The sequence below is a fragment of the Alligator mississippiensis genome, chromosome 1 (assembly GCF_030867095.1).
Source record: "Alligator mississippiensis isolate rAllMis1 chromosome 1, rAllMis1, whole genome shotgun sequence".
Classification (NCBI taxonomy): Eukaryota; Metazoa; Chordata; order Crocodylia; family Alligatoridae; genus Alligator; species Alligator mississippiensis.
Window position 1 is genome coordinate 14066792 of NC_081824.1, and position 13306 is coordinate 14080097.

A 13306-nucleotide genomic window follows, 5' to 3' on the forward strand; every position below is an offset into this window, starting at 1 on the left:
ACGGGGATAATTCTTAGTTCCGAAGCACACACAAAAAAATCAGACCTTTGGGTCATGACACACTTGAGAAGAGCTATAATCCAAAGGGATGAGTCATGGTATGGGTAAATAGTACTCAGAGAGAAGGCAAATCCATCAAGGAAATTAGGTCTAGTTAGTATCACTCCACCCTGGCTAGTAGGGTGGTGGCATGCTAATCTAAAAGCATGAAGCGGTAAACTTGTATGCTCACATTCCTTTGTTCCGAAACCAGTAAACAAGATTGCTATACTGCAAGTGTAGCATTTGTACTTAAGAAATGCAAACATCTAGAACTCTTCATCTAGAAATTATACCTTGTATTAGACCAATTGAGAAATTGCAAAAAATTATCTTTTTCTACAAGCTTTTGGGCTCAGACCCTTCATCAGGCTCAGGGAAACTTCAAGATATTTTTAAAAAAAAAATCAATAAATACTTAATCTCCAGGGGCTCCAAGGAGTTCCTGCAGCACATCATGGAAAGGAGTATTGCTCTGGGTTTATATCCTGCAGTATGTGAATTAAAACACCAGACACTTCTATTTTAAGATAAGTTACTCTTGGTACTTCCTTGAACCCAATCAGTTGTGTAGGATCTATTCTATGGCTTGTCTCTATTCTGTTTTGCCCAAGGAGGACTATACAACAACAGCCCACACTTGTAGGGAACAAATTAGAAAGGCTAAGGTGGTGACTGAACTTAGATTAACAACGGGAATCAAGGACAACAAGAAGTCCTTCTTTAGGTATGTAGGGAACAGAAGAAAAACAAATGGGGCCATTGATCAACAATTCAGGAGAGCTGGTTACTGACACTCAGGAGAAATCCGAACTCCTGAATAACTACTTTGCTTTGGTATTTCACTGGGCCAAGGGGAAAATCTGATAGGGTTCAGAATGAGCAGGGCAGGAATGACCGCCTCCCTACTATTGATGTAGAACTGTTGTGTGATCAATTAAAGAAATTAGACATATATAAGTCAGCAGGACTGGATGAACTCCATCTGAGAGTGCTGAAAGAGCTGGCCGAAGTCATCATGGAGCCCCTGGCAAAACTCTTCCAAAACCTGTGGTGCTCCCGAGTGGTCTTTGAGGACTGGAAGAGGGTCAGTGTTGTATCCATCTTCAAGAATTGGAAGAGGGAGGACCCAGGTAACTATAGGCCAATTAGCCTAACTTCTCCCCCAGGGAAAATCCGGTGAAAAATCATTAAGGAGTCTATCTATGATAGGCTTGCAGAAGGTAGGATTTTGAACAACAGCCAGCATGGCCTCATTGCAGGCAGGTCTGCTCTTACCAACCTCATCTCCTTTTACAATCAGTTAACTTGCCACCTGGACAAGAGAGAAGACGTTGACGTTGTATACCTTGACTTCCAAAAAGCCTTTGATCTGGTGTTCCACAATGTTCTCATGAGAAAATTGAAGGATCATGAGCCTAACTGTGAGACAGTTAGGTGGGTAGGAAGCTGGCTGCAGGATAGGACCCAGAGAGTCCTAATGAACAGATCTGTGTCATCCTGGTGAGAAGTGGGCAGTGGTGTCCCACAGGGGTCAGTCCCCAAGTTATGGGGAAGCATGGTCATGCTTGAAGATAGGCTACAGATACAGGCAGATCTAGACGGGCTGGCAAGTTGGGCGAGTTGGAACCAGATGAAGTCACTGAGAAATGTAAAGTGCTCCACCTGGGGACAAACAACCCCCTGCACACCTATAGGCTTGGCAGCACCAAACTGTCCAACACCATGAACAAAAGGGACTTGGGGGGAATAATAGACTATTGTATAAATATGAGCCGGCAGTGCAATGCTATTGCCAGCAGGGCAAATAATACTCTGGCATGCATCAATCAATGCATCTCCATGAAAACCAAGGCAGTGATTCTTCCACTTTACTCGGCTTTGGTGAGACCCCCAACTGGAGTACTGCATCCAGTTCTGGGCACTGCACTCTAACATGGTAAAGCTTGAGAGAGTCCAGAGGAAGGCCACCCATATGATCAGAGACTTGCATAGCAAGCCATACGAGAAAAGGCTGAAGGACCTGAGACTCTTCAGCCTGAAAAAGAGAAGGCTGAGAGGGGACTTGGTAGCAGCTTACTGCTATATTAGGGGAGTACATCAAGGGCTCAGTGAACAACTATCCATCAGGGCACCCTTGGGGAAAACCAGGAGTAATGACCACAAACTCCTGGAAGACCATTTCAGGCTCAACATTAGGAAAAACTTCTTCACAGTTAGAGTGTCCAGACTAGAATAAGTTCCCCCCAGAGGTGGTGCAATCACCTACCCTGGAAATCTTCAAGAGGAGACTGGACAGTCACCTTGCTGGAGTCATCTGACCCTAGCTGTCTTTCCTGCCTGGTAGAGAGGGCAGGACCTGATGATCTTCCAAGGTCCCTTCCAGCCTTATAATCTATGAATCTACTTATAGATAGGCCCTTACTGAAGTCACGGCAGAAGTGGGATGTACCGCAGGTTCCTTTAATCTTGCATGTTCCCCCATCCACCTCTCCCTGACCTCCACACTGATTGGTGGAGGGGCCCTGCTTGCAGCTCACTCCTGATCAGTAGGAAAGTGAAAACCACAGTTTTAAACATGGTACTGTTTTTACCTCCCCACCAATCAGCAGCAAGCAGTGGGGCCACCAGGGCCCCTCAGCCAATCAGCAGCAAGAGGCAAAAATGGTGCCACATTTAAAACTTCAATTTTTGCCTCCCCAAAAATCAGGAGTGAGCCACAAGTGGGGCTCTTCCACCAATCAGCATAGTGGGGGCGTGAGGGGAACCAGCAAGATTAACAGAGCTGCAGTGCATCCCACTTCCACCGTGAATTCAGTATGGCCCTACTTATATAATCACAGAGAAATCAGGCTGGAAAGGACCTCTAGAGGTCATCTAGTCCAGTCCTCTGCCTGAGGCAGGATCATTTCTTCCCAAACCATCCTATACAAACCATAATCTAAACTCTACATATATCATGTTCTTTTTAACTTTTTAAAATCCATGCATATGTTCTACCAGTCTGAAATCTTAGAAGTTTTCTGTCCTGAAAAGTGTTTAATAGACAGCATGAGAGAAATGGCTTCCAAAGTTGTTGCATCTGAGTGATCCATCCATTATATTTGTTCAGTTAGAAAAATCACAGTTTTACTAACTCTTATGTCTCTTGGAAGCTAAAAACTTAAAATGGGTCTACATGTCTTGTGCATGATCTCCAGTAACGAAGATACTATAGGTCAAATGTTGCCCTTATTCTCTATGATGCAGCTAGCTCAGTTGCAAACAATGCCCTCAACTACACATCCATTGCAATCCCACCAGACTATGCTTAAGTATAAGTGACAGCATCGTTTGAAGACAGAGGATGCATGTACGTGTGCCTCTTTTAAGTGGGTTTAACCTAAAATCACCATTTTTAAGGTGCATTAAGACTGCGTGTCTACACATGCATGTCCTTAATGCATATTAAACAATGGTGATTTAAGGCTACGAGAGCCTAAATTTGATACCTGCATAAGGCAGGTATCAAATTTAGGTGCAAATAGCTAGCCACATGAGTGCATGTGTAGATGTGTTAATGCGCATTAACATGGTGTGTGTCAAAAGGATACACACCACGTTAATGTGCATTAGTGTATCTACATGTGCACTAATGTGACTTAGCTATTTGTCCCTAAATTTAATGTGCCTTAATGCGCATTAGCGTGTCCACATGTAGATGCATGCCTAAATCACCATAATCCATCTTAAGCAAAAACACATTGAGTTTAGGTGCATGTAAATACATGTGTTGACATGCCTAGAGACCCCTATATTTAGACCCTAGGCCTTCGTGCAGGTTTTGCACTAATATACCTATATACGCAAATCCCGGGCATAGATGTGCTGCATTTAGGTAAAGCAGGACTGGTGCTAGTGCTATTGAAGAGACAAAGGGTGCCTGATCCTCCCTACCCCTGCATAAAACAAAACAACAAATACTTTTCAGTGACTTGTGTTTCTGCAAGCCCCAAAAGATGAGGCACACAGCTGTGGATTAAGTCAGATGCCTGAGGAAATCATTAGCCCCTTGGCCTCTAAAGACGGGATTTCTTTGTTCTAAACATTAATATCAGGAAATCCCAAACTTTGCCTGCCAGAGGGGTTAGTGCAGCCAGAAGAAGGGGGTGGCTCAGCTGCTGCTTTCTAGACAGAGAACGTGGGTGTAAAGGAAACCCCCAGCCTAGCCTGCTTTTTCCGCTTCTGTTTCTTTTAGACTTGAATTAATCCATTGCAGCAACTTTGCATTCCAGCCAAACTGCCGGGTTTAGATACCCTTTTCTTTTTAGATCCAGTAAAGTGTTTTTAAGTATACACGTGAGGTCAGGCTGCTTGTACCGACCCATGGACACTTTATATTTCTTATCAGCATCTATAAACAGAAAGAAGGTTTTCTCCCTACTTTTTACAGCTTTGTATTCATTAATGTCAATAGCTCTTTATGAATGAGCCGAATTCTAAAAAAGAAACTGAGAGAAAACATAGGAATCGTTTTCATAGGGATGACTGCTTTAGAAATTGTTATTAATGGACTCATGACTGATTAATCTTTTGATATCTTTATTTTCAGATCCCACAGTTACAAGTATTCCTGGTTCAGGTAACAGGTGTCCAATAAAAGGAATATTTCTGACACTTCATTTAGAATTTGAATAGTATTTAATTTTTTAACAAGCTATTTACCAGCACCTGTTAATTTAACATTATAAACCCCTTGCCCGGTGGAATTAACTACACATCAGAGGTGGAAAAAGTGAATCAGAGAAACTAGAACTCTGAATTTCCTGATTCCTAATCTGGTGATCAGATGAACAGGCCATTTTTCAGTTATCATTGAAATAGTTTAATCTAAAAGATTCCAGAGACAGTTTTTATACTTTAATGAGGTTTTCTATAAGACAATAGATGCTGGTTGCCACTAAAACAAACCGAAGAGAAAATTTAAGCATATGCATGACTAAGTTATTCTATAGTTAGTATGGGATTAATGGAAAGGCATGTTAGCATTCTTCCGAAGAAAGAACTTTATGGAGGTCTCAGGATGAGAAAAGAAGGAAAAGACTAGCTGAACAAAAAAACAGTCTGAGAGTGAGGAAGGAGAGTGTGCTTGGACAAGATGGCTGGGACAGGAATTTATAGAGGGACACAAAGCAAGAAGATTGGGAACTACAACATGAAGGACTAGGACAAACAATGATCAGATGAGGAACTGGCAGAGACTGGTACTGGGAGGGCAAGGAGACTGGGACTGTGAAACAGGGCAAGAGGTTTGGGGGAGTATCTGTAAGGGAAGTATTGTGACTGATTGGGCAGAGGCAGGAGAGGGAACGACACTGAGAGTGAGAGAGGAAATGGAAGAAAGACAGGTGCTGAGTGCCAGTGTAAAAGCGGAATGTGAGTGGATGGGTAACGAGAGGCCGCGGAGAGGGAGAAAGAAAATGGCGAGGAACTAGGAAGAAGGAAACTGATAAGGCAAGGATGCTGGGGCTGGGATCTGGGTGTGGGAAGCTGATTAGGATGAAGAGTCCAGAGGGGCATATTTCACATGCATTAACATACAATCTTTATTTATGTGATCACATCCTGTTACTTACCACAGGACTCCTGCTTCATTCAATGTGCAGGATAGCCAGTGGTCGTTTAATGATGACCTACTTAATAATTTGCAACTATGCTTTGAATGGCAGAACCTATATTTTCCAAAACATTTTTCTGGAAATCAGATGCATCTATCCTTTTTCAAACTCAACTGACTTTGGAATAGGCCAGCAGAGGGAGTCCAGCCTTTTTCAGCTAAATGGAAGTATTTGATTTTGTTGAACGCTTTGCCCTGCAACACAGACCTGTCTTTTTAAATAATGTAACATTGCCTAATAGAAGTGGTATGAACAATGAAAGGTCAGCATTACAGTCAAGACGACTTAACTTCTTGGTGCTAGGGCCTGTATACTCCCAGAGCAAAGTGCGTCTCTGCCTATGGTTGTTTTGAAGTTACTGTTATGAAAGATGAAGTAGAAGCACATTTTTCTGATAGCTAACCTGGGCTGGTGTGTTTTGAAACAACCCGGATGATTAAAGAGAAATATTCAGTTATTGCATCATTCTTGCCAGTGCCCCAAACCATATTTATGTTATTACTCATAAAACAGGTTTTATTTTGGGGGTGAGGTGGGGGGGAAAATACTCAGTTTTTACATTTCAGAAGTTTTGAATGCTCTGCATGCAAGTTCCATAAATGAAGAAGCAACTGAGTCATTTCAAGATTATTGTAATTGGGAAAAAGATTGCATACAGTGTTTTTGCATGGGCTTAGCATGAAAAGGTGCTACTAATGTTTTTTGTTTTCTGTGGGGCAGGAGAAGGGATATCCTTAGTGCTAGCAATTTGCATAATTCCCACCTTGTGTTATAAACTGACTCATCAATTCTTATGCCAGTCTCTCGTTTGCACATCTTGTAATGAAAGTTTGAAACCTGGAAAGGATAAGCTGGAACGGTGGGCAGAAAGGAACTGGATGCAGTTCAATAAGGATAAATGCAGAGTGCTTCATGTGGGGAGAAGTAACCAGTGACATGAATATAGGTTAGGAGGAGATGTCCTGGACAACACAATGGCTGAAAGGCATCTTGGGCTTATGGTTGATCACAGGATGAACATGAGCCGCCAGTGCGACGCTGTAGTCAACAGAGCTAATAGCATATTGGGATGCATTAGTTGATGCGTTGTGAGCAGGCCTAAGGAGGTGATACTTCCTCTTTACATGATGCTGGTGAGACCACAGCTGCAGTACTGTGTCCAGTTCTGAGTGCCACACTTCAAAAAAGATGTGGAGAATCTTGAAATGTCCCAGAGAAGGACCACGAGAATGAAGGAAGGTCTGGAGGACAAACTTTATGAGGAAAGACTGATGGATCTAGGACTGCTCAGCCTAGGGAAGAGAAGACTGAAGGGGGACTTGGTGGCCGTCTATATGCATGTAAGGGGTGAATATGAAGAGCTGGGTAAAAAATTGTTCAGTAGGACACCCCATGGGAGGACATGGAGCCATGGCCATAAACTGTTAGGCGATGGTTTCAGGTTGGATGTAAGGAAGAACTTCTTTATGATATGTATGACCAGAATCTGGAATAGACTTCTCAAGGAGGGGTGCAGTCCCCAACCTTAGAAGTTTTCAAGAGGAGACTGGACAGACACCTTGCTGGGGTCATCTGATCTCAGCAGTGTTCCTGCCCAGAGCAGGGGTGTTGGACTTGATGATCTTTTGAGGTCCCTTCCAGCCCTTAATTTCTATGATTCTATGAAATAAAAAAGCAGTACTTGCATTGGTATTATTTTCCATTTTCTTACCTGCCAAGACCTCTGGACAAAATCAGTGGAATACAAATTCCAGTAAGTTTAACATACAGTGGCATACATTCAAGCACAAATCATTTGAGAGTGCCCATTATCTTATTTTAAAAAATGTTGATGTAAGCTCTAATATGAAAGGAATTCATTGCATATATTTTGGCAGAGCCTATGGTATTTGAGATGAACTCAGAAATGCATATACATTAAACACAGACAAATAATAATACAAATTGCATTTTATACCCTTTTGCACTGATATCAATGACTACATAAAGTACCAGGAAATGAAGAACCAGTCCTCTTGTACTCTCCTAAAAACCTATAGGAAAGGTCTGAATTTTCAAAACAACATACACATATTAGCTAGTTAATTCTTACAACATCCTAGTGAAGCACATAACTATCAACCATTTACAGATGAGGAGGGTGAGACCCAGAACATGATATATGTAGAGTTTAGATTATGGTTTGTATAGGATGGTTTGGGAAGAAATGATCCTGCCTCAGGCAGAAAAAATTATGACTTGAGTTTAGTATTTAATGACTGCATAATGTAATGGCATGTATTGCTAAATGTGATATCAGATATAGGTTACAGGGGAAGTGGAGTTCAATGGACACGAGGTTTAACGACTGGTCTTGACTGCGACTTTTGAGGCATATGTTGTGTGTGATTGCTAACTCATATAGCTCTGTGTTGCTATGAGCACAGAAGCAGATTCCTGCACTTTTGCAGAACTCAAGGTGATGAAGTTTGGTGCAGACACAGATGTTCAAATAACATAAAGTGAAGCAGAGTGAAGGGGGTCTAATGTACATCAGCTTCTTTATAGTTGTCTGTGGGTTGTTCTACTCTCAGTCTCTAGAACACCTCTTAATATCTGTAATGGCATGCACTATGGACACTCGTCTTTCTGATCTGATGAAGTGAGCTTCATCACACAAAAGCTTTTGTTCTCTTTCTCTGTGTATTATTTAGTAAGTCTATAAGGTGCATATCTACCCTGCCTTCACTTATCTTTTTACCCTTACTGTAACCACCAGTTTTTCCCATAATAAATGCATTGTCCTCCTAGATCAGACCTCTAGTTCATTTAGCTGAACATTCTGTCTCTGGCAGTAGCAGCTCCAAATTCCTGGAAGGAAGATGCAATAAACTGGCAGGAGGCAGATGGAGTATAATCCACCCCTAACAAGGTACATTTCTTAGCATTAAAAGTTATGCCTCTGGAGATTCATAGATTAAAAAAAAGCCACTCTCTCTTTCAGTCTTTGCTGGCTTGCTATGGAGCTAACCCAGGGCAGGGGAATTCTTTCCCAGGCCTTTGTGGTACAGTTCCACCCTCAATTTGTCACTACTACAGAATCTGCCCCAAAATGTTGTCTCAGGAGAGGAAACCTTATGCCATGATATGGATGATACGTCACATGTTGACCTAAATCCAGGCATCAGATTTTAACTTTTGTGCTTGTGACTCTTTTGTTGAAATCCAAAATAAAAAAATAAATTTATATATATATATATATATATATATATATATATATATATATATATATAATGCCCCCCCCCCCCCAAAAAAAAAACCAAAACCAAAAACAACCAACAAACAAAACCTAGCATCTGGAATTTGTTGACATTCTTATTAGGCTATTTTTATCCGGAAATATTTCATTTTGAATCATGCATGAAAAGATGTTTGCAGCAGAAACATCTGTGTTGCTTACATTTTAAAGGGGCCTGCCATTTTATATTCTCTAAACTTCATCAACATCACATCATACGTACTTGTCTTTCCAGAGCCAAGGTGCCTATTCTTTTCTAAATCTGTTTAAATGACAAAAGGTGTCTTTCACTGCCTCTGAGTTTCCACCAAAAACACAGTGGATGACAGCTGCAACATGGTCTTGAAATAGTGCCTTTTTTACAAATAAACCTCATCTAAAATGTTACCTGCAGAGTGGATGCATCTACATGTGCCATTAATGCACAGCAATAAATTGTGGAGCTTATTGCTCTGCAGTTTATTGCTCCCAGGAAGCTCCTGGGCCCGTGGTTTACATGTGTACCTGGACTGCAACACATTGACCTGGGTCTCAGCAGCCCCAGCTAGCCAAGGGCCCTGCATCCTGGGGCTGCTCTGACCGGGATCGGTGTGCTGTAGTGGGGCTGGCTGGGGCATGAAAGTACTTCATTAAGCAGCTAGCTGGCAGCCAGCCTCTGCACTGAAACACCCTCATGCCCCAGCCAGCCCCATCAATGTCTACACATGCAATGCTGTACATGAAAAACTCTGCAGCAGGGTAGGACTTATATTTACAAGTCCTACCCTGTTGCAGAGCTTATTAGCTTTGTGTGCCCTAATAGGGGCGCACATGTTGGTGCTGAGATGTTTTCTGCACACTTAATTAGTCAACCGAACAGTAAATGTCTTGTGCATACACACCTAGTAACAATAAGGCCCAACTATGGTCAAAAGAGGTCTTGAACAGAAATCTCTTCGGTGTGTGAGAGAAATACTGGCAACATTACTCTGAGGGTCTCTTTCCAACAGAATGACATCCTCTCCTTGGCAAACTCTATCTGGAAATGGCTTCAGGTGTGGGTCCTGGCCACCCTAGATTTCAGGCTAATCACCAATACCTCTAAGGTATTGAACTGAAACTGAGGATGGGTCCACAGACAGATCCCTAGCATAGGGGATGAGTCCCCATACTTCTCCCAAGTCTAGAAATGGTGTCCTCCTGGCCCAGTACTCTGCATCTTATACAATGTTAGCACTATACCCTTAGTCTAAAATAGCTTGCTAGGCAACCAGGATGGTTGTTGAAGAAGGAAATATTGATGCTGATGGATGGCATAGAGAGGCTATTGGGAATTTAATTTTGTGTGTGTTGCCTGGTCTGCTTTAATTGTTATATTTCAGTATGTAGCTTCTTCTTTTTGGGTTTAAACATTCAGTTTTTGGCAGAAATTGCTGGAATGTTAAAAGAGATTCCTTTTGTGATTTTATAAATTTGAATTCCTGGTGAAAAATATTTTTTTATTGGAGTTGACCTAATAATTGTACTTGACTGCGGCTACACGAGCGGTGTTGTTACTGCACAGTCACTTAGTACTTGCTTGACTAAGTACTAAATGACAGTTCAGTAACCAGCATTACTGTGCACTACCATCCCTGCATGGGTTTTTTTAGATGCTACTGCACAGTAGTAATGAGCTACTGCACAATAGCTCGTTACTACTGCACAGCAGTGTCACTGTCACGGTTCATGCCCGGCGATGGTATGGGGCCATAGCCTCTCGTGTAGATGCGTCCTGTGCCACCAAGTCTTTGCTTTGGTTTAGTTAATCTAGCGCCTACAAGCTGTTCTTCCATGATCATTTGAGGGAATACGGTGGTTGTTTTGCCTTAGGACTTTTCTGTTTGCCGACAAACAGAGAAATGGAAGAACCACTGTGGGAGTGACTGGAATAGGAGAATCGAAAATGAGCTCATAAAGAGGAAAATCTCATATTTCAGAAAATGCATGTGGAAGGCCAGGGCAGGTAAAAGAACCAAATGATAAGTTATGGAAGCAGTTGAGAATATTTTTTTCAGTTTCATTCTCCCCTCTTAGTTTTCAAATTTCCAGAGAGGGAACTCAGAATTATTTTTTGGGGCAAACAAGTCTATGTTGGAATAGCTGGGTTACTACTGGGTACAATGCTTTTGTGTCATAGATGACTAGATGAGCACAAGCCTCTTCTGTCCTTAAGATCTATGAAATGAGTGAATATTTTTCAAAGAAAATCACAATGCTAGATGCAACCAGCCACATAATAGTACAGCTCTCACACTACTACACATAGTCAGGGGTTTTAGGAATGTAATTGTTCCAGAAGCTGAGAAAATCACTCACGGAAACAAAAAGCTTAATCCTTATCCAATGAACAATTTTTACAAATGCAAATCAGTAGACTTTCTACTGATTTTACACTGCAGTAAAAGGAGAATCAGGCTCAGGGCGTTCAGTTTTCTGAGGCATTACCTGATTTTATATTGTAGTGGGCCCTGTGTTATTATAGGAAGGGCAGGGGAGCTGTTTACAGACATATGTCATGGCCCTTCTTGGTGTAAGCTATGATCTTTGTAATATAGACACCTTGCATATATAAGAAGGAAGCAATAAAGAAGCTGAGGAGGAAAGTCAAGGAGCTTAAAAGTATATGCATAGGAGATTGCCTGATATGGTATTAATTATGTAGAAATACTCCAAGTAATTTTCCCCCATGCCTCCTTTGTTTTCAAACAATCTTCCTCAAAGTTATTTACGTTTTTAGAGTGAATAGTGAGTGCATATTGGTTAAAGGTGCCAGGTTAGCAATCTCTGCAAAGTGGCACTTTACAAGATGCAGAAACATGCCTTGCCAATGCACCTCCTGGAAGGACATCATGTTCAGTCCCTGGTTTTTCTGTGAGATCTGGCAATGGTAGGTGTGATGGAGCGGTCTCCTATGCATAACGTAAATGAGGGATACTCCCTGGGGCACTGTGGGAGTAAACAGGTGCAGGGTACCCCCTAAGGGAACAAGAATCTCCTCCACATTGGGTCAAAAATGATGTGCTTCTTTTGTGGGTGCATGGGCAGTGGAGGAAAGGAGCATCTCTTGTGGACGGTTGCAAGTGGAGGGATGAGCAAATTCTCCTGAGCGTGTGTGTTTGCAAGTGGTAGGAGGGAGCTTGTGTGTGTGTGTGTGGGAGGCGGGAAGAGTTTCAGGGTGAATATCTCCCAAGTATATGTGTATGCCTGCATGTCTGAAACAAAGAGAGACTCTTTCCCACTGGAGGTGAACAAATAATCCTCTCTATATGGCAAGAGTATTCCCTATGTCGGGGTCAGGAGGGTTATCTCCCCAGGGATCTGTGTCCCAGAAAGAATTTGTACAGTGGAGGTTGAATGTGGAGCAGAGGACCTCCCTTGGGTGTGTTTGTGTAGTGGGGTTGTGGGGAATATGTCCCCCACAGGGGTGGATCCAGGGGGGGGGAGTGCAGTGGTGCAACTGCCCCCCGATCTGTGATTCCCACTCCATCTAAAAAACTAATTGCCTGGGAGGGGAAGTGGCATTTCTATTCAGGCAGCACTGTGGAGTCGATTGACTTCATGACTCATAGTCTGATTTCTGCTAATCTCTTTACTTCACAGGTGTTAACAATCCTCTCTCCTTTTTAATGGTCCTGATGTTCCACTTTTCAAACAAACCTTTTTTCTGCCATTTTGCTGTTGGTTAGCCATGTCTCTCTTTTATCTCATAGCCCTGCAGACTGTTTCATCTATAGATAAAAACCTTAACTTAGGTGTGGTGATATTATCTCAGGTGTAGAAATGGCTGACAGTGAAATACTGGAGGCACCATCAAGACATACAACAAGACAAGATTTTGCTGTATGAATCTGAATGAGAGATGTGCTTTTAACTACAATGGCCTCAGGACTAAAGAAACAACGTCTTTTGATTATTTTTTGCTTAGTTTGTATTTTTTTTAACTTAAACTAGCAAATTAGTGCACATTCCAATACAGTTCTGTTTGGTCTTTGCTTTGTTCTTAAACTGAATAATTTAGCGCTAGCCCCTCTAGCGTATTAGTCAAGCTTCTAGTTCTCTTTAATCAGAGAAAAATGTGTTGCGCTCTACGTGATGATGTGCCGCACAAGCCACACCTCCCTCCCCTTCCTTTTTCAAATCCCAGATCGGCCCATAGTCCTCAACCTATGTGAGTGTGTGCAAGGGAGTTGTGGGGGAATGTGTCCCCTATGCACGTGTGTGTGTGTAGGGGGATGATGGGGGACTATGCCCCTATGCACTTGTTATTAGTGTTATGTGCACTTATTGCACTTGCAATTTGTCCCCTGTGCAT